The sequence below is a fragment of the Triticum dicoccoides genome, chromosome 1A (genome assembly GCF_002162155.2).
Source record: "Triticum dicoccoides isolate Atlit2015 ecotype Zavitan chromosome 1A, WEW_v2.0, whole genome shotgun sequence".
In the NCBI taxonomy this organism is placed as follows: domain Eukaryota; kingdom Viridiplantae; phylum Streptophyta; class Magnoliopsida; order Poales; family Poaceae; genus Triticum; species Triticum dicoccoides.
In genome coordinates, this window is record NC_041380.1 from 65,480,792 (window position 1) to 65,506,904 (window position 26,113).

Below are 26,113 nucleotides of genomic sequence, written 5' to 3' on the forward strand. Positions count from 1 at the left end.
ATGCTAGTATTTCCAACCATTCCAAAAAAATGCTAGTATTTCCATAGTTTTGAGTTTTCCATCAAGATATTAGTCACCCGTGGTTGATATTTACTTTCAATCACGTACACATAGGAACTATGTAACTAGCCTTGCTTATTGGCTTCCAAAGCTTAACTTTCACTCCTACTTACAATAGGTAGAGTATTTAACAACAAACTACCACTTTCAAGCAGCCCTAGGAAGAAACTATTGTACAAAAATAGCAAAAACATACCCAAAATTTCTTAATCCGTGCCAAAAACTACTACCTAGTGCCGATTAGGCTTGTTTAAACCCATTTATGATAGGGTTGGCCCACACGTCCTACTGACGAGGCAGCTTAAACAAACACATTTTGTTTGACCGTTGACACGAGGGACCCACATCTGACCTTCTATCCTGTTATATTCCCCCTCAAATCATTATTTTTCCTGAACATTACTTCAAACAGTACTGATGCGTGTTCGTCGGTGGCGCCGGTGATGAGGGAGTTGGCCGCCGCTTCGCCAGACAGGCCGGACGTCGCGCTGGCGTGCGCACGGGTTGGAAGGCTGGCCCTAGCGTGACTCACGCACGAGCAAGCCATCGCGCTGGCCTTCGCTCGAGCCTGATGGCTGGCCTTAGCGCGGCGCGCGTGAGCGAGCCACCGCACCGGCGTGCCAATCTAGCTAGCAAACCTTGTAGACAAGCAGTTGGATGGAGCTATCTTGGCTAGCTAGCGGCCACGAGCGCCGGACGGAGCTGGCATCCGGGCTGCCGCAAGATGGGCTCCGCACCGCCTGCCGTTTTGACCTCGCCTTCTGACTGCGGCGGAAGCTATGTCCCATGGCCGAGGATGACTAGGTGGACGGGCCGGAGGTAGGAGGTCACTCGGTGATTTTTGTGCAGACTGACATGTAGGTCCCACAAGTCATAATGCCTAACTTGTCGGTCGAATAGAAGGCATTGACTTAAGGGGAGACATGGGTTGAAACGTGCCTATAATGGCACTTTGTAGAGTATTCGTTTCTTGGTAGGGCTGGTTGGTAAGGGCATGTACAATGGTTGATAAGGTAGTCTTATCTTAAGTCTACCATGTATGCAAGTGGTAGTAGTTTCTTGGCACTATTAATGGTTTCTTTGCATTATTAGGGCATCTCCAACAGTTTGTATAGTAGCTTGTTGGTAAAATATGCCATGTCATCAACCAACACCTTAACATACAACAACTCCAATGGATTGTATCTAGTTTGCCCAATAGGATGTGAGATAATAAATAATGTGCTCTCTCATTCTACATTGGAGCTTGTGCAAGGGGTGTTGGTTCATGTACATACAACCTTCCTCTCTTCCCTCATTTATTGTATGAAACATCTTCACAAATCCTATGTGGCATAATCTATGAACAACTATCTTGCAACTATTGGAGATGCCCTTCGTGGTTTCTTGTAAGGAACAATGTACTACTAGCGATAAAAGGCGATTCTAGGTTGCATTGTACTCCAACAAGTACTACTACTGGTCGCGGGAGTGTATACCTCATTTTATGGGTTCAATCCTGGCCGAACGCATGGCGGCCTTTTTTAAATAGTAACTTCGCTGCGAGCCAATATTGTACATGGGTAGTTTGAGTTTTGAAGTCGAAGGGACGTGTCGCACCATAATCTGGGTGCACTGGATAGCCCAGCCACGTGAACGGGTTTGCGTTCCCATCATCTCGTGGCTCGCGTGGTCGCCCTAGCCGCACCTCGCTTGCAACTTCCTCATCAGCTAGTAGCATATTTAAACTAGCGCCTGCCAATTAAGCCCGAGGAGCCAGAATGGGTTGTTGTGGCATTGGGAACTATGCAATATGGCTTTGTACGTAAAGTGCTAGTACTCTACTAGTACTCTGTAGCTTGTGGCGTTCCACGCATGGACTTCACTCCATTATCGGCTCTATAAAAGAAATTCCTCTTGACGTGATTTTTTTTGAAACAGAGGCAAAAGCTTTGTCTTATCTCATTCATAAAGAAGGAACTACTAACAAAGTTCGACGAGATCCATTACACCTCCAAAAATGGAAGCGAAAAGCCTAGTCTCGTTGTATCAAATAACTCAAATGTTCTGCACCCGCAGTAACCGTCGCTGATAAACAGGCTGCTAGTGTGTGCGTGAGAGGAGCAGCTGAGTAGGCCTGCTACGCGCTTGAATAGAGCATCGAGAGTGCCCACTACGCAGGTGTACTTTCCCGGCATTGATAGTACAGCGATGGTTCTAGAGAACTATACTACCCTCCACTTCCAACTGTAGCTCCTTGGCCCTGAGATTAAGAATTCAAAACTGGTGCACTGTACTAGAAGCACAGTACATCGCACTAATAGTTGAGAAAGTAGTACTAGTACTGCTACAAAGTAGGAGTACATAGTAAATAATAGCCTCACCCCTTTGCTAAGGAACGATCGAGGAGCTACTGTTGGAAGGGATGAGGCCCTATGGTTACTACGCTCTTATCTCCTCCTCGCCAGTTCCCCTCCCCCCGAAGAGAAGGCAGTTCATCGCTGCTCCCATGGATTCACTAGGCGGTTCTCCTCCTCGTCAGGGTTGTGAGGCCTTGGACAACGATCCTCTGGGAGAAATCGCACGCCGCTCCGACGTCCTCACCGCCGCAAGACTCGGTGCTTCCCGCACCAACTTTTTCAAGATGGTGCTTAAACAGGCTTGGCAAAAGTCCATGCTTGTTGGTCTTCCATGCGTCCTCGAGGAGAAGGTTCTGCTATGGGACAATCCTTTGAATAGTCCACCGCTCCCTAGCCATGGTTGCACGTTGACTCCACTAGAGTTGCCAACGTTGAGAGGTAGTCAGAATTTGTCCGATGAGCAGGTCAGTCATGGAGTTTGATCATGTAGTACTGAGTTCCTGTAATTTCTCCGCTACCCACCGTCTTATATATATAGGTCTGGGTCGGTGCTAACGAATATTGGCTTGCATACCTCCGGCTGGATACCACCATCATTTTGCACAACATCCACAGCAGTGTGGCCGTTTCCGTAGACCCCTTCTCAACCATTGGGATTGGCCTTCCGGACTGGCTGGGCTTGAGTACGTATGATGACACCTACATGAGATTGAAGAAGATAGAAATTGTGGACCCACCAACAAAGCGACGCGGCTAAAGCGATTACTATCTCATCATGGTGTTCGACATAAGTTTTACCATCAATGCAAGAGGAAGTAACAGCAGAGGCTGGCACATGTTGGCCGCGACAGATTTGTACCCCTACACGTTCGAAGACGCCGTGCGCCATCTAGGCCGCATCTTCGCGGTGACAAGCCAAGGGACTTGTTTCATCTGGTTGCGATCCTACGATACGGGAGATTACAAACGGAATGCACAAACCATCATTTGCCTCCCTAATGGTACTCCATTATTTTGTAGGGACCAGTCATCCCCCGATCAAAATAAGATCGCCGATCTTGGATCTGCATTTGCATCTGTGATTCGGTCTAACCTGGAACCTTGTGCTGACTTTGGCATAATGGGATCAACTATCTTAGCAGTCATTACCCATGGTACCACTGATGTGCCACATGGTCACACAATCTACCATGATCAGACCGTCACCATCTACCCAGGTATTCCATTTAGTATTATATTTTTAACCCTCTCGCCTTCTCTTTTGTTGTTGTACTACTTACTAGTACTAGAAGGAGTACTTTTTACCTTGGAGGACGCGTATAGCTAGCTATGCCCTTGAAGACTTGAAACCACAAGCTGCCACCATTTTTTTCCATGTCTTCCTATCTCATCCATGTAGCGAAGAGTGGTTATATATAATAAGCCGGTTATTTTACTTCCTCTATACCGGAGTAGTACTATTTGCTGCACAGTATTACTGACCGCCATATTTGAGCACAACATTATTATGAATGGACCTTGACTGTGTATGTAACCATGTGTCTAGATCTTTGATGCCGCGTGTACCAGATGAACGGCGCCGAGTTTGACCCCCGTGATGCTACATGGGTGCCAAGGAACACACTTGGAGAGTACTCGCTTTTCATTGGGGACAGCTTACCCATTGTCAAGCAAATGCCACCGAAGGCCTGCTATTCATGAAGCATGGTTGTGTCTTTTGTGCGTACCGCCGGATGAATGATATGCTGGGACACGCTATCCCTGATTTATGCCGCTTCAGATTGGATGAGTCTCCATCGTGTGGAACCGGACTAGAAAGTTGTGACAATGATTCCCTTTGTTCACCACTGTGGATCGTGCCATCCATGAAGAACACCTGGGTCTGGAACCTGGAGGAGGACATGTAGCCCATCTATAACATGTAAGTGGGGTATGGTAAATTGTGAACGGTAGCGCTGTGAATATATGTAGACTAGTCGTGCACAAATTTATCACATGAATTGGAGATTAATGTGTGTGGCATACTGGCATTTGTCCTTTAGAATTTATTACTAGTAAATGTGTTATGTGTACGTGCAACTTGTGTGGTTGTTGCATGGGATCTAACACGCTCATTGAGGAAAAAAAGGTGGCACAGCTTTGGATATAGGTGATGTGGCGGCATCATACAGTAGCATCATTGGTTATAGTTGTAACTCCTACTAGGATGACAACTCCTATAAAACCTTGCGCTTGGCTCTTTGCCTCTTCGGGAGGTTCAACAGTTCGTACTCGTACGAACCTTGCACTTGGCTCTTCGCCTCTTCGGAAGGTCCAACAATGACGATACTACAGTACAATATGCTTCTAGCAATCTGACACCGATTGAACTACCTCACGTCCACCGCGAGGGCAAGGTGCGAGTGAGAGCGAGAGGGAGAGGGCGTTGTAGTCAAAACCCTCTCCTCGTCCTGCGAGCCACCGTGTGCGTGGGCGAGGGAGAGGCATAGTAAGCAAGCTTCTCCTCGTTTGGCGAGTTGACGGGACACATCAAAGCAGTACAAGTACTAGTCCTTTCTTGTTAAATATGGCTTAATTTGAAACAAGAAAAATACATTGGCGGTCAACGTATGTAACAATACGCTCTTTACGGTCACTATATATAGTTTTGCGGTGATTATACGATCAGTAGCTCATAGTAGAGCACCGTATTGCACTTTGTTGACTAGTTAAATTGTCACCTGGTTTTTGGGTCCCACCTGTCTGTTGGCAGGGCAAAGAATTCAGTTGAACAAAACTTTACGCAAGCGCGACAGGAGTCCAACCCTTGCGCGTGAACCACCCTGGATGTGTATGTGAGTGCATGCACGTGTACTCCCTCGGTCTTCCAACAAAGAGTGTACATCGGCTAAAAAACAAAGAGTGTACATCTACACTTCCAATGCATTTAGCCTTTAATCTAAAATCGATATTGATTGACTAATGCACCAACTTGTGCTCTAGCTATAGGCTACATGTCTATCCTTAATTATAGCATGCAACAACCTTCATTTAATCTTTTTCTCCCAATGGTCACATGCACACATAAATCCGCTACTTTTGGGCGTTAATTATGCCCTGGTGAATGTGTAAATATCTAAATGTATAGTCTTTCACGGACATAGGGAGTAGGTTGAGCACTTGAGCGTGAGTGTGTGCGTTGCGTCGCGTGCTGTGTGCCACATGGGTGCGTGAGTGTTGCGTACATCCATGTGTACGTGTGAGTGTTGCATGTTGCATGCATGCATGCATAAGGCTTTTACTCCCTCCCATTGACATGTTCATATTTGAAGCTTCCTTTGTTCCCTCCATATTGTGATACTCCATCTATTCCAAAATACGGAGTTAAAGCCTCCCTCTATTCCCATGGAGTATTTGTCTCTAGAGATTTCAACAAGTGACTATGTACGGAGCAAAATGAGTGAATCAACACTCTAAAATATGTCTACATACATCCGTATGGTGTATTCCATTTGAATGTCTAAAAAGACAATATAAAGGAACGGAGGGAGTAGCGAATAAACATTAAGTTCTCTTGTTTTTCCCTCCTTGGTCATGGTGCACAACCAAAGATGACTCACCTGGATGGAGGGAGTAGATGGTCAAAGTTTGACACAAAATTAATGCATTGGTAAACAATTTTTTTGAGGAAAACAAGTACATTAATTGAGTGTTTTTGCAAACTACAAAAATTATTCCACCACTCATCATCTACCTTGGTTGATGAGATTTTTGAATTGAGCCCTATAAACCGGAAAGGAGGTAGTACTAGTACTCCTACATTATTGGTACCGGGTGCCTTGGCCAATGTTTCATCTTGTTGGACAGGATGCATCGGTGCTTACATGGGGTGCTAAGCACATTAAAAGTTTAGCAACTAACGCTCCCAATTCTTACATGTACAGGTGCTTAACTTGTTGGTGTTAAGCATCCTTTATTTAATGATTTTGTAACTAAAGTTCTTCATGCATTGGTGCACTACTAGGGAAAAGCCTAGCAGCAGCGCGGGTTTTAGGCCTATCAGAAGCGCGGGGCGATGCACTACTGATAAGGCGCTACAGCTAACGTATAGCAGTAGTGTGCCTCCGCCCACGCTACTACTAAATCGACTTAGTAGTAGCGACTTCCCAGAGGAGCGCTACTAGTAATTAGTAGTAGCGCTTCTCCCTGCCCGCACTGCTACTATTATTTCCTATGTTATTTCTTTTTTATTTCATGTTGTATTCGTACACTTTTACACAAGTTTTCATACAACAGGAATTTAGAAATTGTTTTCACATCATAATGAGTTATTACATCATGGGTGAAAGAACCGTGGACTAGTTTCAAGTGGATGGACATCCACTTGAAACTAATCCACGGTTCTTTCACCCAATGATATAATAAATATCATCATATCATATCATTAACAACTTATCATCATAATACATCATTGCCATACAACACCTCATCAAGATCATCGTTTTCATCAATGAGACATCACATAGCAAATTGGTCGCTAGTCGTAATCACAAGTACTCCTCATCATCAACTCTAACACATTGTATCACATAACAAACATATTGTACCTCATAGGACCTACTAAATTCTCTTAGGACCTACTATATTCTCTAAGGTAAAATAGCAAAAAACAAGATAGCCCCTGACTCTCCAATTCTTGCCTTTCGCTTAATGTTACTTCCAAGAACCTCCTTGCGAATGTCCAAACATTTTTTCCATTCTTTGATTAGCATGTGTTCACTGGCTTTAGAAATCCGATATGCACAGGTGAGCTCCTTAGATTGACCTGGCTGTATGTTCAGAACTGCAAGGTGACCATTCTGATACATCAGATGAGGCACACAATCCATCGGGATTTTCTGTTGAAAAACATAGTAATAACTTCGTAGTTAGCAATGATGTACTAGTTTTAGAAGTATGCAAAAGATGCACGGATGTTGTAATAGTAAAAAATCTTACCAGGGTATCTCCATAGAAGTTACCATGGTTCAACACGTGCACTAGTGGCACATATTCACCATAATTTGGAGGAGTTCGATAATAGGTATTGTAATTCTCAAGATAAGTACAATAAGCAATCAGATGACTTTTCTCCTTGTAAGTTAATTTGGAGCCATCAGTGTAGTGGGTTTTGTCTACCATCTTCTGCACATTCTTTGAAGATTCAAAATAAGCTGTCAATGGAAATAAGCTGTCAACTATTTTGAAATAAACAATATAAATTAGTTAATAACTATGTTTGAGAAACTCACATTGCGGTAGAATCGGAAGTGTATCAACAAGGACCCAAATGTCCATATTGTCTTGCTCGATGTCAGGATCACCAAGATCCATGGTGACAATCATACCCTCATAAAAACCATATGTTTTGCAAAGTGCTTCCCAATTTTGGCAACCAAAATGGGTTACACTCTGAGAATTGTACAGATTTACGTCAAAATCGATATCATGATGGGTCCTTAGGTGTATTTTCTTTGTTTGAAAATTTTCATGGTCTTCAAAACCCATCCTCTCCAACACATAGCGTCTTGCATGGCATGGGATAAGCTAGTCGAATTGTAAAAGATGAAAATTAGACGTTGAAATAGTTGAAGTCATGCTTAATTACGAAAAAACACTTGTCGTTGTTGCGTACCGTTTCAACATCGAAGGTCTCCTCGAGCTTAATGCTGAAGTGCCGATCTTCGTCCAGCTCAACGAACCTGTCGCACATACCTCAATCGTCGTGGCACCAGCTGCACTCCCCGGGAGACTGTCATCGTCTGAGTATGACATTTCCTACATTCATAATTCAAAGATTAAACTTGTACAATTAAATATATGTACTAAAAAACCTAAATTAGATCATTATTTTTCAAGAAAATCCAGGCCACTCGATATTTCCTACATATTCTAGCACAAGTCATGCCAGAATTCACGGAAAAATCCGGCATGACCTTGGCTAAAAAAGGACATATCGAGCGCCTGAAATTTGCCAGAACGGAAATTAATCAACACTCCGGCAAAACATAGGCCACTCGGAGGTGTACACTAAACATGAACGACCACTTGGGCAACCACATATCCTATTTGAGCAACACAAGATATACATGAGTATTTGGCAAGTCTCACCTTGATGTCGGAGGGGGTCGGTGATGGGGACGACTGTAGCGACCAGACCTCAAACATTCCAATCTCTGTGCTCCGGTGTCATCCCTGGATCAGTAATGCTGACACCACACAGTACTTGAAGGATTTATAACAGAGTAGCAATCACACACTTATTACCTCGAGTGTTTCAAAAGAGAACTTATTACAATAAATATGGCTTAAGGCCATCTAATAACGATAACAACGGAAGGCTTGGAAGATAAGTGAGTCCATCAACTCCAACGACATCCCTGAATATACAACCACGACCTAAAGGCACCTTACTCGTCGTCTGAATAGTCTGCCACATGAACGTTGCATCCCGCAACGGGCCAGCACATGGAATATGCTGGCAAAGTAATGCATAGAGAGCAATGAAAGAATAAGGCTACACTACATGCATATTTGGCTGGTGGTAAGCTCTATGGTTACAGTTTTGCGTAAAGCCAATTTTTCCCTACTACAAAGGAATAAATTTTATTTAACTATCATGGTAGTTGTTAAACATTGAGAGTGTAGACACCCTCTCAATCCGAATTAAGCATCATCATTAAAACCCAACAAAATTAATTTAGAGTAACATGATGAGATTCACATGATAATCCATGTACTAGATACTCAAAACGTCCATAACCGGGGACACGGCTAACCATGATTAGTTTATACACTCTGCAGAGGTTTGCGCACTTCTCCCGACAAGACTAGATCTCCTCCGTTGGATTTATCGCACTACATGGTGTTTGAGAATCGGATGACCGAGACATAGTCTTTCATAAGCGCTTGCACCTTACGAACGGGTAGACCGTACCAACCTACATCCCCTACATCTGCTACTCTACCACCGTAAGAGTTCGCACGACTTAGTCAACTATGTTAGAGCCCATAGTAGCTTGTGGCTGCACACGGAAGTTTGTAGTATGAAAAATCTCATGATCCCTTTGAGCCTGGGTGGCGGTTGACGGTGTCCTGGACTAGGGGGTACTCACCACGTCATCTCCCGATCTATTAGATTGGGCCGAGGACCCCCATGGCCGTATACTCATGGGCCAGTTCGGACAGCTGCCGCATACAAGGAATATTCCACAAGACTTGGCGATCAAGACAAGGACTGCTCGCCAGCGGCGTATTCGGCTAGGACTCTTGTTATCCTAGGCCTCTGGTGCATTATATAAACCGAGTCCAGGCTAGCTTCTAGGGTTTAGCTTCTAGGGTTTAGCCTCCTTGATCTCGGCGTAGTCAATAGAGGATATATACAACAATCATACCATAGGCTAGCTTCTAGGGTTTAGCCTCCTTGATCTCGTGGTAGATCTACTCTTGTACTACCCATATCATCAATATTAATCAAGAAGGACGTAGGGTTTTACCTCCATCAAGAGGGCCCAAACCTGGGTAAAACATCATGTTCCCTGCCTCCTGTTACCATCCGGCCTAGACGCACAGTTCGGGACCCACTACCCGAGATCCGCCGGTTTTGACACTGACATTGGTGCTTTCATTGAGAGTTCCGCTGTGTGATCCACAAAAGGATCGATGGCTCGCCTGCAGACCAACTACGACTTCGGCATCTTCGTCACCAGCTCGACTGGTCACCTTGGTTCGACCAAGAATTGCGCCCCGTGTTCGGATCACCATGTTTGGAAGAGGGCCTTCATCAAACATCAACTCCGATCTTTATCAAGATCACGGAGGAATCATCTATGGAGCTCAGGGGCTCAACGTCAACATTGCCCTCAAGTGACCGTGCTATTTTTCCAAACAGCGAACGCGTATCCGCCGCCACCGCCTGCTCGAGCATCGCTTTAACGATCTCTTCGGTGGAATTGTGCGGAATCGATTCTACAACAACCCTAGAAAATTTCGTCGAGTTCCGATGGAGGAATCTTTGGCAATCTATGATATACCGGAGTCCTGTCAAATCTGGATGGCAATCTGGATGAGTTTAGGGTGTGGTGTCCAGCTTGTAGCTCGGACGTCCTTTGAAAGATCCAACCGTTGATCGGCTACGGAATTCCTATATCTACCACCTCTCAAAATTTCAGCTCGATCCGACCGTCCAAACTCTGGGAACTTTCCGATTAGTGCATCACTTTTCGGATCTGTTTTCTGCCTGAAAACGAATCTGACCCGAGTTCGTCTTTTTTATGAACAGGATTTTGGACATCCCTTTTGAAGGAAGTTTTGTATGGGGTATTGTGTTTCGTTCCCGAACACATCCCACTAACTTTAAGATCTTTTGAACATGATCTTAAACATCACTCTGGTGTCAAATCAGTCCGACAATATTACTCCACGGCTGCCAACCTGCGCTAGACACATCATCACTTTAGCCGAGCTCAACTTCTTCGGATCATCATCTCGGCAAGCCGAACAAGAGTCCGGCATCGCGAAGGATAAATCATCATCAACATCGCCGCCCCACGGATTACACGGAGCGGGCATACCGGCATCGCCGCACGGTCGCTTCATCAAGCCGGCATCAACCACGTCACGACCTGCATCGACAGGGCCGCACTACTGCTTCTTCAAGCTGGTGTCCATCACGCCGACCTTCTTCGACTCATCGGCTGACGTCGAGGCTTCGACATCTCGGCTGGACCGGGGGCTTCGCCATCTCTTCATCAACCTACTTCGGACACTTCGGCGTCACTAGCCGACCAGCTCCGTCACGTTAGCTGGGCCGAGGGCTTTGCCTCGGCGAGTCAACCTTTACCAGCATTGCCATGTCGTCGTTTATCGCCCATCAGGCTATGGGTGTGCGGAGCGAGTCCCAATTTTGGGAATCACCTTCCTTCGGATTGCTACAACAAATAAACGAGGTGCTATTAATCCCAGTATTTGTTGCTTGTTTGGGTTCATTTTTCCCAAGGAATTATTACTCTGGTTTGTCCATGATATGTTCATAGGTCTATCAAATGGTGACTGCATTAATGACGGTCGCGTGGTGGTTCGATCAGTTTCTGTACATAGTCCGGCGAACGCCGTATCCGAAGCTCGGACCGACCTGTGAATTCAGGCTTTGCCCCGCCTTTACTACATCACGCCGACGCCCTGCATCGACATTGACTGCGGCGCCCGGCCATATTTCTTCTATTCCTCACTTTGCATAAATTATTTATTATGCAACAGATTTTTTTAATTATCATTATTACTATTATCTCCGGTTTGCACTATTTTTTGTGGACAGGAAAATGATTCGGGGACTTCGGCGTCACTCTGCTGGTCTGCATTGACCGTGCTATGTCACCACTTCGGCGTGTCGAGCTCTCCGCTCCGCCACCTTAGGACCAGCTTGGGGGATGGAACCTTGCCCCGCATCAAGCTTGGACCGCGTCATCAATACCGTACACATTAATCAGCTAAGTCGCTTTCATGCTCAAAGCTTTAATTTCTAACTTGTGTTTGGTTCGACCAAGCATTATACTTTTTTTTGAAAAAAGTTGCTTGTAAAAAATTTCCATGTCCAAACTTTGTTTGTGACACACAAATTCAAGGACCCAATTCACTTGGGGGCTTCATTTATGAAGCTTTTCCTCTTGCATATGATTATACTTGTACGGCTTCGTTCCTTGTTCGTGTATTATGCCACAATATGCACCATATTGACTTATGCGATTTGCAAGCTGGGTTGCCTCGCTCCTGTGTTTACCCCTACGTTCCCGATTGTTCGGCTAGGGAGTAAAGGGAGCACCTCTGCGATTATCACGATCGGGTCAACCGAGCCGGACCTCAGACGGTGTCCTGGACTAGGGGGTACTCACCACGTCATCTCCCGATCTATTAGATTGGGCCGAGGACCCCCATGGCCGTATACTCATGGGCTAGTTCGGACAGCTGCCGCATACAAGGAATATTCCACAAGACTTGGCGATCAAGATAAGGACTCCTCCCCACCGGCGTATTCGGCTAGGACTCTTGTTATCCTAGGCCTCTGGTGCATTATATAAACCGAGGCCAGGCTAGTCGATAGAGGATATATACAACAATCATACCATAGGCTAGCTTCTAGGGTTTAGCCTCCTTGATCTCGTGGTAGATCTACTCTTGTACTATCCATATCATCAATATTAATCAAGCAGGACGTAGGGTTTTACCTCCATCAAGAGGGCCCAAACCTGGGTAAAACATCGTGTTCCCTGCCTCCTGTTACCATCCGGCCTAGACGCACAGTTCGGGACCCACTACCCGAGATCCGCCGGTTTTGACACCGACAGTGGTCCAAAAGAAAAACAGGCAATCGCTGGAATACCCAGGTGCCTCAATCCACCCCCATTAATTTAACAATCTCACATCTGTCATGGATACACTCACCCAATCCACGCCTACTAGCATAGGATGGCATAACAAAGGTTTGATAATAAACATGTAATAGGTTCTACCTCATCTACTTCCCGAACCCACAATTTAATTAGATCCTAATCATGCAATGTGTGAGGATTGATCTAATGCAATAAAACTGGGTAATAGGAAGTATGATCAAAGTGTTACTTGCCTTGCTGATGATCCATGAAACCTAGCGATTCGAAGTAGCAAGCGGCGCACTCTGGGTACTCTATCACAAACAAACAAGCATACAATAAGTACTCATCTAATGCACAGGTAAAACTCGAATAAGAGATCTAACTAGATAGTTCAACTTAAGAACTCCGGTGGCAAAAAGAATCAAATCAAACGAAACAACGGAAGACAAAGGCAAACGAAACAAGCTCCGTTTACTAATTTTTATCTATGTCAAACTTGACTAAGGCAAGAACTTGTTTGAGATGGTTAAATGGAAAGAGGGTTTCGAGACGAAACTCCAGGCGCTTGAATCACCTGATTCCGATAAACAAGCAAAAAGTTAAACTAGAACGAAAATTGTATCAGAAATAATCACGGATTAATCCTAGAAAAATAAAAACGACGAACAGAATAACGAACGAACGTTCATTTTCTGGGACTAAATGATGAATGCGTTCGTTAAAACGAATGGGCGAGCGAATGCTCGCTAAATAAATAAACCGGAAAAACCCAATCTATTTAAAAAAATGAAAACTAGGGTTTTCTAAAAAAACCAAATCGGTTTTTCTCAAAAAACCGGGCGGCTACCTCGGCTTGGTCCGGCGGGGCTTCCGGTGGGCAGCAGCGGCGGCGACAGTGGAGTGCGGCATGCGGCGAGGCGCAGGCGGCGTGCGGCGGCAGCAGCGGCGGGGCGGCCAGGCTGCGTGGGCGGCGGCAGGTGGCGACTCGGGGCTCCCAGGGGGCCTCGGGGTGGCTATTGAAGAGAGGGGGCGGCCTTGCTTGGGGAGGGGGTCGGCGGCGGAGGCGTGCCCGGCTTGGTCTCCCCAAGTCCGGCGGCAGCTCGGCGAGGGAGGCGGTGGCCTGGCGAGCCGGCCTGGCTTGGCAGAGCCTTTGGCCCAGTCGGGCGCGGGGTTTTTTTAAACAATTTTGCTGAAACTAAGAAAAATTCTAGAAAAATAAATAAAAATCTTAAATTTCCAAAACAAGTTTTCACCATCTAAATAAAATATTTAGAACATATGAACATTTTCTTGGACCAAAATGCAATTTTTGAAAACATGCAATTTTTCCTAAATTCAAATAAAACCACGAAAAACTCCAGAATAAAACCTTAGTTGATTTTTTTATTAAATCCTCAATATTTCTTTATTTTGGGAAAGTCATTTTATTCCCTCTCTCATATTTTGATAATAGAAATAATTGAAGATAAAATAAATAAAAACAAATGATCCTATTTTCAAAATTTGAGAAAACTCAAATATGAAAATAACAAAATCCCCAACTCTCTCCGAGGGTCCTTGAGTTGCGTAGAATTTCTAGGATCAACCCAAAAGGCAAATAAATATGATATGCAGTGATGATCTATTGTATAACATTCCAAATTGAAAATTTGGGATGTTACAACGACGGCGGGGATGATGGAGGGGCTCCTTGATTTCTGCAAAAGCAAAAACCGTATAAGTTATCACTAATACATCCCGAATAATTGCTTAAACTAAAAAACAACAACAAATATGACATGTTCAACTAGTTTTATTAATTCAACTAGTTCTTACTAAATGTAAACTTACTATAAATAGAAAAAAACTAGTTCTTTCTAAAAATAAAGTAGTTCAACTAGGTATATTAATTATCTTACTAAAAATACATTAGTTCTATTAATTCAACTAGTTCAACTAGTTTATTAATTTACTTACTAAACTAGTTCAACTACAACTAAAGTAGTTCAACTAGTTTATTAATTTACTTACTAATTATTTTAAACACTTACTAAGAACAGTAAAAATAAACTACATTATACAATAGTTAACTACTCGGTGGCGGGGAGCTTACAGAGAGGGGAGAGACGGTGGCGGGGAGGTGCTCGGCGACGGAGAGGTAGGGGCGGCGAGGGCGGGCTCGGGATCGGGAGGCGGCGGCAGGGTTGGGGGAGGCGGCGGTGATGATGAGGTTGAGAGCGGAGGGGGTGGGGGAGACGGCGGCGACGGTGAGCTCGAGAGCGGCGGCGGGCGGCGGCGGTGAGGTTGACGGCGGCCTCGGGCGGCAGCGATGAGGGCAGACTCGGGCTCGGGTGGCGGCGACAGAGGAGTAGGGGAACAGTGGGGGGAAGGAGGACTTTGCGAAATTTTGAGCGGGCGGGTGGTTAAGTCGAACTAGCAATAGCGCACTTCAGGAAATGCGCTATAACTAAAGTAGCTATAGCCCGTTTTCAGGAAAAATGCTATTGCTAAGTCTAAGAACGCATCAAAAATATATGTTGGTCATCATTGATCTTTTTGTGTAGAATCTAAAAACTCAACATATTTAAGGTGGTAAACACCTTGTTCGCTTAGCAGTATGGGACTAAACTTAATTAGGTGCAACACTTAGCGGCAGCGAGTTTTGCAGAAACACGCTGCTACTAAGTACTTTAGCAGCAGCGTGTCCAGGGAAGGGCGCTACTACTATATCTAGCCTGGGGGCAAATCCGTGGCAATTATAGTAGTAGCGCTTGTTTCACCTAGAGCGCTACTGCTATCTAGTTATTAGTAGTGTGGTTCCTTTAAGCTCGCTATTGCTAGTTAGCAGTAGCGCCTGTTTTTAATCCGCGCTGCTGCTAAGATTCTGTGTATAACGTTTTCCCTAGTAGTGGTGGGATTCTTCCATTTAAGTCTTTTGTCTAGGTTCTCGCGCTTTGTACTGGGGTCACCACACTTATCTATCGTCTTAATTACCTTGCTGCATCAGAATTTTTACCTACATGGCAGCCTTAGCACCTGTACAAGGCGGAGCATTGGGAGGGGCCCGAGCGTACAGGCATAGGGATATTGTAGATAGGAAGTGTTCGCAATCCATCATTCCCCATCTCGGTCAGAGAGAACTATTCAACTTGTCTTCACAGTGAAGTGACAATACACGCTGTAGTAGATGGGACACTTGATTAATAAGCTGAACCAACGTGTTGGTGTTACTAAATCAGCCTTACCCAGTACTGCCATCATGTTTGCCAGTGGAGGACGCTTTCACAAATACGACTACGCACTTCTCTCCTCCATTAACTGACATATGGGCCCTCTTGAGGTAGACCCACATGTCATCGACGTAACTATTTACACTCCGAAGGACGGTATATCCTGGTAGTAGTACTAGTAGAATTGAGATTTAATGCACTTTCTTCCTCGTCTTTCACTCTTCTTGCTCCTCTCTTCCCCATCGTCAGCCGCACACCATTTCCCCCTGCTCACTGCTCGCCCACCCGCGCCATCTTCCTTGGTAGCTCTCGTATACCATATCCCCCCACTCACTGCTCGGCCACACATGCCATCTTCTTCGCTCGCCCGCCCGAATCCACTTCCCCGCTGGCTCGCAGGCACCAAAAACCCCAATCACTTGACGCCCTAAAAAACCCTATGGTGGAACCAACTAACACACAGAGCCGCAATTGGAATTCCCTCCCCGATGTTCTCTTGGAGAAGATTTGTAATCGTATGGACCTGCTCAGCACCGTCCGTCTGACCGCATGCTCGGTGTCTTTGTACAATCTACTCGTCTGCAACCGGCCGGCTATTTTCAGGACACCCTGCTTGCTGATGCCCGATCCTCGCAGGTGGCCCAGACACCGACTTGACGATCCTACGGAGGTTGTCGTGGTGCCCCTCGACATGCTACCACTACCCGTCCAGCTGTCCTTCATGCGCGGCCACTAATGGGCGGGCATGAAGGACAACTGGATCGTCCTCATCCACCAATCCGGTAGTCCGTGGCGTCTCGTGGATATCTACACCCAGCGAGAGATCACCCTTTCATCATTGGATACTGCCGCCATCGAGCCTCGCGGCCCGCCGGACACTCCTGCCTACTACGCACGAGAGGCGTCGAGCTTTTAGCTGGACCTCTGTTTGCTGAAGTTTGTAATCTGCGAAGTGCCCACACCATTAAAATACTAAATGGATTACAAGCTCATTGTTGTGTTCAACATGGGATTAGTCTTTCTAGAATCCGGTCTCCATACATGGTTATGGATCATCATCGATCCTCTTCACCCAACATTTTCGGTCTGATGCTATAGTGCATGATGGCATCGTTTATGCTGTCGACGCACAGATTGGCTGCCTATACTGGTGGAATCTATCGTCATGTAATTGTTCTATCTCATCTCATCTTTACCTTAAGAATACGACTGCACGTTCATTGTTACACATTTAGAATATATAATATGACTATAACCACATCATTGTTATATGTTCCACTCATTTCCTAGATTTTTATGACCACACATGTTATTGTTAGAGTTGATATGAGAAAAATTGGCATCTAATGATTATTAGAATAGGTATTGTGAGTATAACCTCATGATTGCTTATGTTACTCTCATTTCCAGGATTTTTATAACAACGCATGTTATTGCTTAGAGTTGATATGATAACTGTAGTAAGTGCTATGGTAGAATATGAGTAGGCCCTGTCATATGTGTTTTCCTCTCATTGTTACATGATGTTTGAACCATGATATATTGCTAGACTAGAAATATGCCCGTGCATTGCAACGGATCCAAAATAGAATAATACATGTTCACAAACTTGAAAGAAAAACACTATAGTTTGGTGTATATATCACTAAAAATATACTGGTATTAGGTTTCACTCAAAATATATCCTTGTGGCTGTTTTGATGAGGTGGGGGAGGGATGTGGTTGGTTTCATGAAACTAAGGGGTTTTTGCAAATTGGAGCAGAGGAGTAGGGTCTTGTTGCAAAAAAGCCACGACTTACATCATAGTCGTTAGATGCAGATATGATGGTCAGAAATAACGGATGGCAGACACACCATCATCACCAACTTAGTCTTTTATAGGAGTAGAGAATATGAAAGTCACTGGCTTATTTTTTAACTTGGGGTATGATTATGACCACGGCATTGCAACTCTCTGTCTATGATATGTGTCACTGTTATAATAATCTTAATTCCACACATTGTCGTACACAAGATTATAAGTTAGTTTGGTATTGGTACTTGTACTACCTTGTCGTCCGCAAGTTGGTATTGTTGTTAATGATCTTTCGGTATGAACGTGGCATTTGCTTCCAACCATCATGTCGAGCGTCGACTTGGATATAAAGCTGAATCATTTGTTTCGAAACGAATTTTAAGGCACATGATTTTTATTTGATGGGTAGCATAAGCACCTGCTGTTTGAATTCCTAGTTATCCAAATTTTTCGAAACAAGTGCATGCACTTTTTATCACAATGAAAAACCAATATACCTGCTGCATCCCAGTTATCACTCTGTACTTGCAGAATTCTCTCGTTTATTGAGCAGGTATATTGTTTTTTCAAGTCAAGCAAGTTTCAACTGGGTTGTAGACTGCCCAGACTTGGTTTTGTTTTAAAAAGGCCTAGCCCATGATGACAACGGGGCACAAAGATCCAGTAGCTATATACTGGCCTCTGGCCCGCCAGCGTTAGTTATATTTTGTCTTACAACATCCGCAGGCAGTTTTTTACTGAATCAAACACACAACCTAGTTCTATTTTCCTCTTGAAACGCCATGTCCTACTTCCGTTTTCTAATCTCTACCTATAGTTTTGCTAGTTCATATACACATATCATTATATTGAAAATACATAAAGTTTCCTTTTCATATTTACATCCTTATTTTTGTTGTTGTTTTCCCTCCCAGCGCTGGTTTTTTAGCACTGGCTTTCCCTTACACCAACTCAATTGTCCCACGTCTTGTTTTCTTACAAAAAATGATTTTTTTAGCAAATCAATAAGTTCTTAAAAATGTTTACCATTCTGGGATTACAACAGTTTGGACTCCACCGAAATATGCAAAATAAGGTTGAACGTTTTGACCGTGGTCCTGGGTAGAAAATGGGTTGTAATAAATTACTTACGAATTAGCAAATGGATTGCAAATTATTAAAAATTAGCAAATGGGCTCTATGTTGTCTACCATAGATTTGGAGGCCGGCTTGTGGGCCTAATAAGTTCATGCGTACACAAGGTTTCTCAAAAAAAAGAAACTTAGTCAACAACCGACTCTACCAGCGTCAGACCATTAGATGTCAATATAACGGCGATCGTGCTTCTTCTGTCTCTAATCTTCCTGCTCTAGTTACCCAAACCAGCATCGGTGGAACCGCCTGCTCCCGCCTCCCGTGGCCGGCTGTGCTACCGGGCAGGCTTCACGGCCCCACCTTACTCGCATCCCTGGCCTGGCTATGCCTCTACTCACCCACACCTCCTGTTATTTTCCGACGACAGCAGCCAAACCAGTCAACCCTCGTACTCCCCACCGTGCGGGCAGCCACTGTCATGTCTTCCCCGGCTCTGTGTCGTTCCCTTCGTAGGCCTCGCCGTCGTCCACCACCCTGGTGCTCTCGGCGCGGCGTGGTCAACGAATGACATCCATCGGAAGTGGACTGTATGTGCAGAGGCTGACAGCTGGGTCCATAGCCGCACATAAGGAAATGCCTCCTTATTATGTGCAAAATAATGATTCCTCCACCTGACTTCTCGGACCAACCGAAAGAACCTCTGTATTTCACGAAAAAAACGTTTCAGCCACTGACAGCTCGGACCCACCGGCTATATCTTCGCACGCAAGGAAGTGCTTCCTTATTACGCACAAAAAAATGAATACTTCCCCTGCTAGCTAGGACCCAGCATAATGGGAGGCTAACTTGTGGGCCTACTAAGTTGACGGGGATGGAGGGCTTTGTCAACATAGTCAATATGAACGATTCTAGCTCTAGTGACCGTACGACGTCCATCTTACGGCCGTAGTGCTTCTTCAACCTCTGGTCTTCTTGCTCTAGCTTCCCAAACAAGCGTCAGTCGTGCCGCCTGCTCCTGCCTCCCATGGTCGACTGTGCTGCCACCGTTGGCCATGCCATCCCTCTATACTCACCCACACCTCCTGTTATTCTCCGGCGACGGCGGACTCACACTGCAACCAAAGAAGTCAACCCACGTACTCCCCTCCATGTGGGCATCCACTACCGCGTCTTCCCCGGCTCTGCGTCGTCCCGTTCCTAGGCCTCACCGTCGTCCACCGCCCTGGTGCTCTCGGCGCAGCGTGGTCAATGTGGTCAATGAACGACTTCCGTCGCAAGAGTACTGTACGTGGAGAGGTTAACAGCTGGGTCCACGGCCGCATCAAGGAAATGCCTCCTTATTACGCGCAAAATAATGATTCCTCCACCTGACAGCAGGGACCCACCGGATGGGCCACCGTATTTTGCGAAAAAAAAGTTTCCCCGTGACTGTTGGGGCCCACCAGCTACATCTTCGCACGCAAGGAAGTGTGTCAATATTAAGGGCAAAAAATAATTTGCCCCCCTGACTGCTGGGACCCACCAGCTACATGTTCACACGCAAAGTAGTGACTGACAGTCGGGACCCACCTGGTCAAAGTGTACGTAGCGTTGTAATTCTGGTGGCGAACATGTACGTACATACTGGTTGATCGGTTTGTCTGCAGGCTGCAGCGATGAACCGTGGCTGTGTAAGGAAGTGCACGTGTCGTAGTAGAGGCGTGCATGTGTCGTAGTAGAGGCGCGCACGTAGCATGTACACATACGTACATTGGCCAGGGTGCAAGAAATAAAATACAACCACATACGCGCATACGGGCAGGGTCTTGAACGCCTACTCGTGCATATATATACAGACGGCCAGGGCTTGTGTACATGGAGAGGCAACAGACGGCAGCAACGGCGTCATGTTCATCGGGCAGCGAACCGGCTGGGTCAAAACAGAGAAACAGCGTCCTGTTCATCGGGAGGCAACCGACTGGGTCAGAATATATCGTGTTCATTGGGAGCCAACCGGCTTGGACAGAACAGGCAACAAAAACGAGGCCTGGCATACCGCAGAACGGAGGAAACTACCTTGTGTTCGAACGGCCATGGTCGAAATGGGATCCTGTTCATCTGGAGGGGTCTGTCATATCGCAAAACAGAGGAAACGGACCTCATACAGTTGAAACGGGGTCCTGTTGATCGAGAGGGGCGTGGCGTACTGCAAAATGGAGGAAACAGACTTGTGTTGGAGCGCTACCGTCGAAACGGGGGTCCTGTTCATCGGGATGGGTGCGTCGTACTGATACATCTCCGTCGTATCTACTTTTCCAAACACTTTTGCCCTTGTTTTGGACTCTAATTTGTACGATTTGAATGGAACTAACCCGGACTGACGCTGTTTTCAGCAGAATTGCCATGATGTTGTTTTATTTGTAGAAAATAAAAGTTCTCGGAATGACCTGAAAGTCCACGGAATATCTTACAATAAATAATAAAAAATCCTCGCCAAAGATGAAGACCAGGGGGGCCATACCCTTTCCACGAGGGTGGGGGGGGGTGCCCCCTACCTCGTGGGCCCCCTGGAGACCTCCCGACTCCAACTCCAACTCTATATATCTGCTTTCGAGGAGAAAAAAATAGGATAGAAGATTTCATCGTGTTTTATGATACGGACCGCCGCCAAGCCCTAAAACCTCTCGGGAGGGCTGATCTGGAGTCTGTTCGGGGCTCTGGAGGGGGGATTCATCACCGTCATCATCATCAACCATCCTCCATCACCAATTTCATGATGGTCACTGCCGCGTGTGAGTAATTCCATTGTAGGCTTGCTGGATGGTGATGGGTTGGATGAGATTTTTCATGTAATCAAGTTAGTTTTGCTAGGGTTTGATCCCTAGTATCTACTATGTTCTGAGATTGATGTTGCTATGACTTTGCTATGCTTAATGCTTGTCACTAGGGCCCGGGTGCCATGATTTCAGATCTGAACCTATTATGTTTTCATCAATATATGAGAGTTCATGATCCTATCTTGCAAGTCTATAGTAACCTATTATGTGTTATGATCCGTTAACCCCAAAGTGATAATAATCGGGATACTTACCGGTGATGACCGTAGTTTGAGGAGTTCATGTATTCACTATGTGCTAATGCTTTGTTCCGGTTCTCTATTAAAAGGAGGCCTTAATATCCCTTAGTTTCCATTAGGACCCCGCTGCCACATGAGGGTAGGACAAAAGATGTCATGCAAGTTCTTTTCCATAAGCACGTATGACTATATTCGGAATACATGCCTACATTACATTGACGAATTGGAGCTAGTTCTGTGTCACCCTATGTTATGACTGTTACATGATGAACCGCATCCGGCATAATTATCCATCATTGATCCGATGCCTATGAGCTTTCCATATATTAGTTTACGCTTATTTACTTTCCCGTTGCTATTGTTACAATCACTACAAAATACCAAAAACATTACTTTGCTTTCGTTACTCTTTTGTTACCGTTACCATCACTATCGTATTACTTTGCTAGTAAACACTTTGCTGCAGATACTAAGTTTCCAGGTGTGGTTGAATTGACAACTCAGCTACTAATACTTGAGAATATTCTTTGGCTCCCCTTGTGTCGAATCAATAAATTTGGGTTGAATACTCTACCCTCGAAAGTTGTTGCGATCCCCTATATTGTGGGTTATCAAGACTAATTTTTGGCGCCGTTGCCGGGGAGCATAGCTCTATTCTTTGAGTCACTAGGGATTTATATCTGTTGGACACTATGAAGTATTTGAAAGATGCTAAAAACAACAATTTATCCCTCAACTACGAGGGGAGGTAAGGAACTGCCATCTAGCCCTGCACTTGATTCACCTTCTGTTATGAGTATGCTTGCGACACCTAAATCTACTTCTACTATTCGTTCTGATATGTCGCATGTTATTGATGATGCTACTTCTTCTATACATGATACTTATGATGAAACTACTTCTATGCTTGATACTACTGTGCCACTTGGTAATTTTCTCGAGGAACGACTTGCTAGGGCTAGAGAGATTGAAAATATTGAATCTGATTATGATGATGAAAGTGATCATGAAGAATCACTTGTTATTCCTGAGGGTTATTTATTTGATCAAGAAGCTTCTTTAGCTATTTTAGCTTGCAAAGATAGATATGAACTCAAAAGGTTATTAGCTAAATGGAATAAGCAATCTCTAAGTGCTAGGATGAAACCTGACCCTGCTTTTGCTACTTCACCTATCTGTGTTATTGATACAGATTATGAATTCTTTGTTGATCCTGATATAATTACTTTGGTTGAATCTGATCCTTTTCGTGGCTATGAATCTGAAACTAGTGTGGCACATCTTACTAAATTAAATGATATAGCCACCTTGTTCACTAATGATGAGAGATCTCGCTACTTTTATTTCCTCGAAATATTTCCGTTCTCATTAAAGGGTGATGCTAAAATATGGTTTAATTCTCTTTATCCTGGTTCTGTGCGTAGTCCCCAGGATATGATTTACTACTTCTCTGCTAAATATTTCCTTGCTCATAAGAAACAAGCTGCTTTAAAGCAAATATACAACTTTGTGTAAATTAAAGAAGAGAGTCTCCCACAAGCTTGGGGGAGGCTTCTCAAGTTACTTAATGCTTTGCCTGGTCATCCTCTTAAGAAAAATGGAATACTTGATATCTTTTACAATGGACTAACCGGTGCTTCTAGAGATTACCTGGATAGTTGTGCTAGTTCTTTTTTCAGGGAAAGAACACCGGATGAAGCTGAAATCTTATTGAATGATATGTTGACAAATGAAAATAATTGGGCACCTCTTGAGCCAGCTCCTGCTCCAATTAATGATCCTATTCCTAAACCAACTCCGAAGAAGAGAGGTATTCTATTTCTTAGTCCCGAAGATATGCAAGAGGCAAAGAAATCTATGAAAGAAAAAGGTATTAAAGCTGAAGATGTTAAGAATTTACCTCCTATTGAAGAAATACATGGTCTTAATTTACCGCTTTCCGAAGAAACATACGATCTTGATCCTTTACTTACTGAAGAACCTCCAGACCTCGATAACCCGACACAGGTAGTAAAGGTAAATTCTCTCTATAGATATGATAGATCTGAAATCCCTCCTACTAAAATTGCAAGTCAGTGTTTGGATGAGTTTGATAATTTTATGTTTAAGCAAGAAGACTTGAATGCTTATTTCGGTAGACAATTAAAACAAGATGCTGATATGATTAAATACTTGGGTGATTATATGGCTAAAATTAGAGGTGTACTTAAACTTGTTAGCAAACATGCTTCTATGGTTACCACTCAAGTAGAACAAGTACTTAAAGCTCAAAAGGAATTGCTCAATGAGATGAATAGTAAGAAAAATGATTATGCTGTTAAAGTGGCTACTAGAACTGGTAGAATGACTCAGGAACCTTTGTATCCTGAAGGCCACCCTAAGAGAATTGAGCAAGATTCTCAGAGAAATAATATTGATGCACCTAGTTCTTCTAAAAGGAAGAAAAAGAAAAATGATAGAACTGTGCAAACTTCTAGTGAACCTATTGGTGAACCACCTGATAATCCAAATGATATCTCTATGTCTGATTCTAAAACACAATCTGGCAATGAACATGAACCTAATGAAAATGTTAATGATGATGTTCATAATAATGCTCAACCTAGTAATGATAATGATGTAGAAATTGAACCTGCTGTTGATATTGATAACCCATAATCAAAGAATCAATGTTATGATAAGAAAGACTTTGTTGCTTGAAAATATGGTAAAGAAAGAGAACCTTGGGTTCAGAAACCCATTCCTTTTCCTCCCAAACCATCCAAGAAAAAGGATGATGAGGATTTTGAGCGCTTTGCTAAAATGATTAGACCTATCTTTTTGCGTATGCGATTGACTGATATGCTCAAAACCAATCCTTATGCTAAGTACATGAAAGATATTATTACAAATAAAAGAAAGATACCGGAAGCTGAAATTTCCACCCTGCTTGCTAATTATACTTTTAAGTGTGGACTGCCAAAGAAACTTGGAGATCCAGGAGTACCCACAATACCATGCTCCATTAAAAGAAACTATGTTAAAACTGCTTTATGTGATCTTGGAGCCGGTGTTAGTGTTATGCCTCTCTCTTTATATCGTAGATTTGATTTGAATAAGTTGACACCTACTGATATATCTTTGCAAATGGCTGATAAATCAACTGCTATATATACTTGTCGGTATTTGTGAGGATGTGCCTATTATAGTTGCAAACGTTACTATTTTAACCGACTTTGTTATTCTTGATATTCCCGAGGATGATAGTATGTCTATTATTCTTGGAGGAACTTTTCTTAATACTGCAGGGGCTGTTATTGATTGCAACAAACGCAATGTCACTTTTTATGTTAATAGTAATGAGCATACGGTACATTTTCCCAGGAAACAACCTCATGTTCATAGTATCAATTTTATCAGAAAAATTCCATCGATTATATTTGGAGGGTTTGAATTTCCTCTTCCTACTATCAAGAAGAAATATGATATACTTATTATTGGGGATGTGCATATCCCCGTTGAGGTAACCTAGTTTTATTCGAAATTTCTCCGGTTTCATGTTAATCGGAATGAGTTTGTTAACAAGACTTGATCAACCTTGTTAGTGGATTCCTTTTGATTAGCATGAGATGGATGAAACTAGAAGCACAACCTTCTGTACCCCACTTTTACTTTCTGTTAATTATATTATATAAAATGAAAATAAATATTTTTCTGTCTGTTTCCTGATTTATCCGTGTAATATAAAAATGTCTCGAAAATAAAAGTCCTCAGAATGACATGCCAATTTAATATGATTTTTTCGGGAATATTTGAGGATTTATGGAACAAAGAACACACCAGGGGGGCCAACCACCTTGCCACGAGGGTGGAGGGCGCGCCCCCTGCCTCGTGGGCCCACGGTGGCCCTCCTCCACTTATTCCTGCACCCATCCTCTTCTTCTTCCTCCCACAAACACGGAAAACCAACTCAAGCACGAGTTCCAGCCCTCTTTGCTGCCATTTTCGATCTCCTTGCTTAGAGCACCTCTCACAAAACTGCTTGGGGAGATTGTTCCTTGGTATGTGACTCCTCCATTGGTCCAATTAGTTTTTGTTCTAGTGCTTTATTCATTGCAAATTTTTGCTGCTTAGGTGACACTGTTCTTGAGCTTGCATGTCAAATTTATATGGTCAAAAGTAGTTTTGATGCATGATATAGGCCCTAGGCACT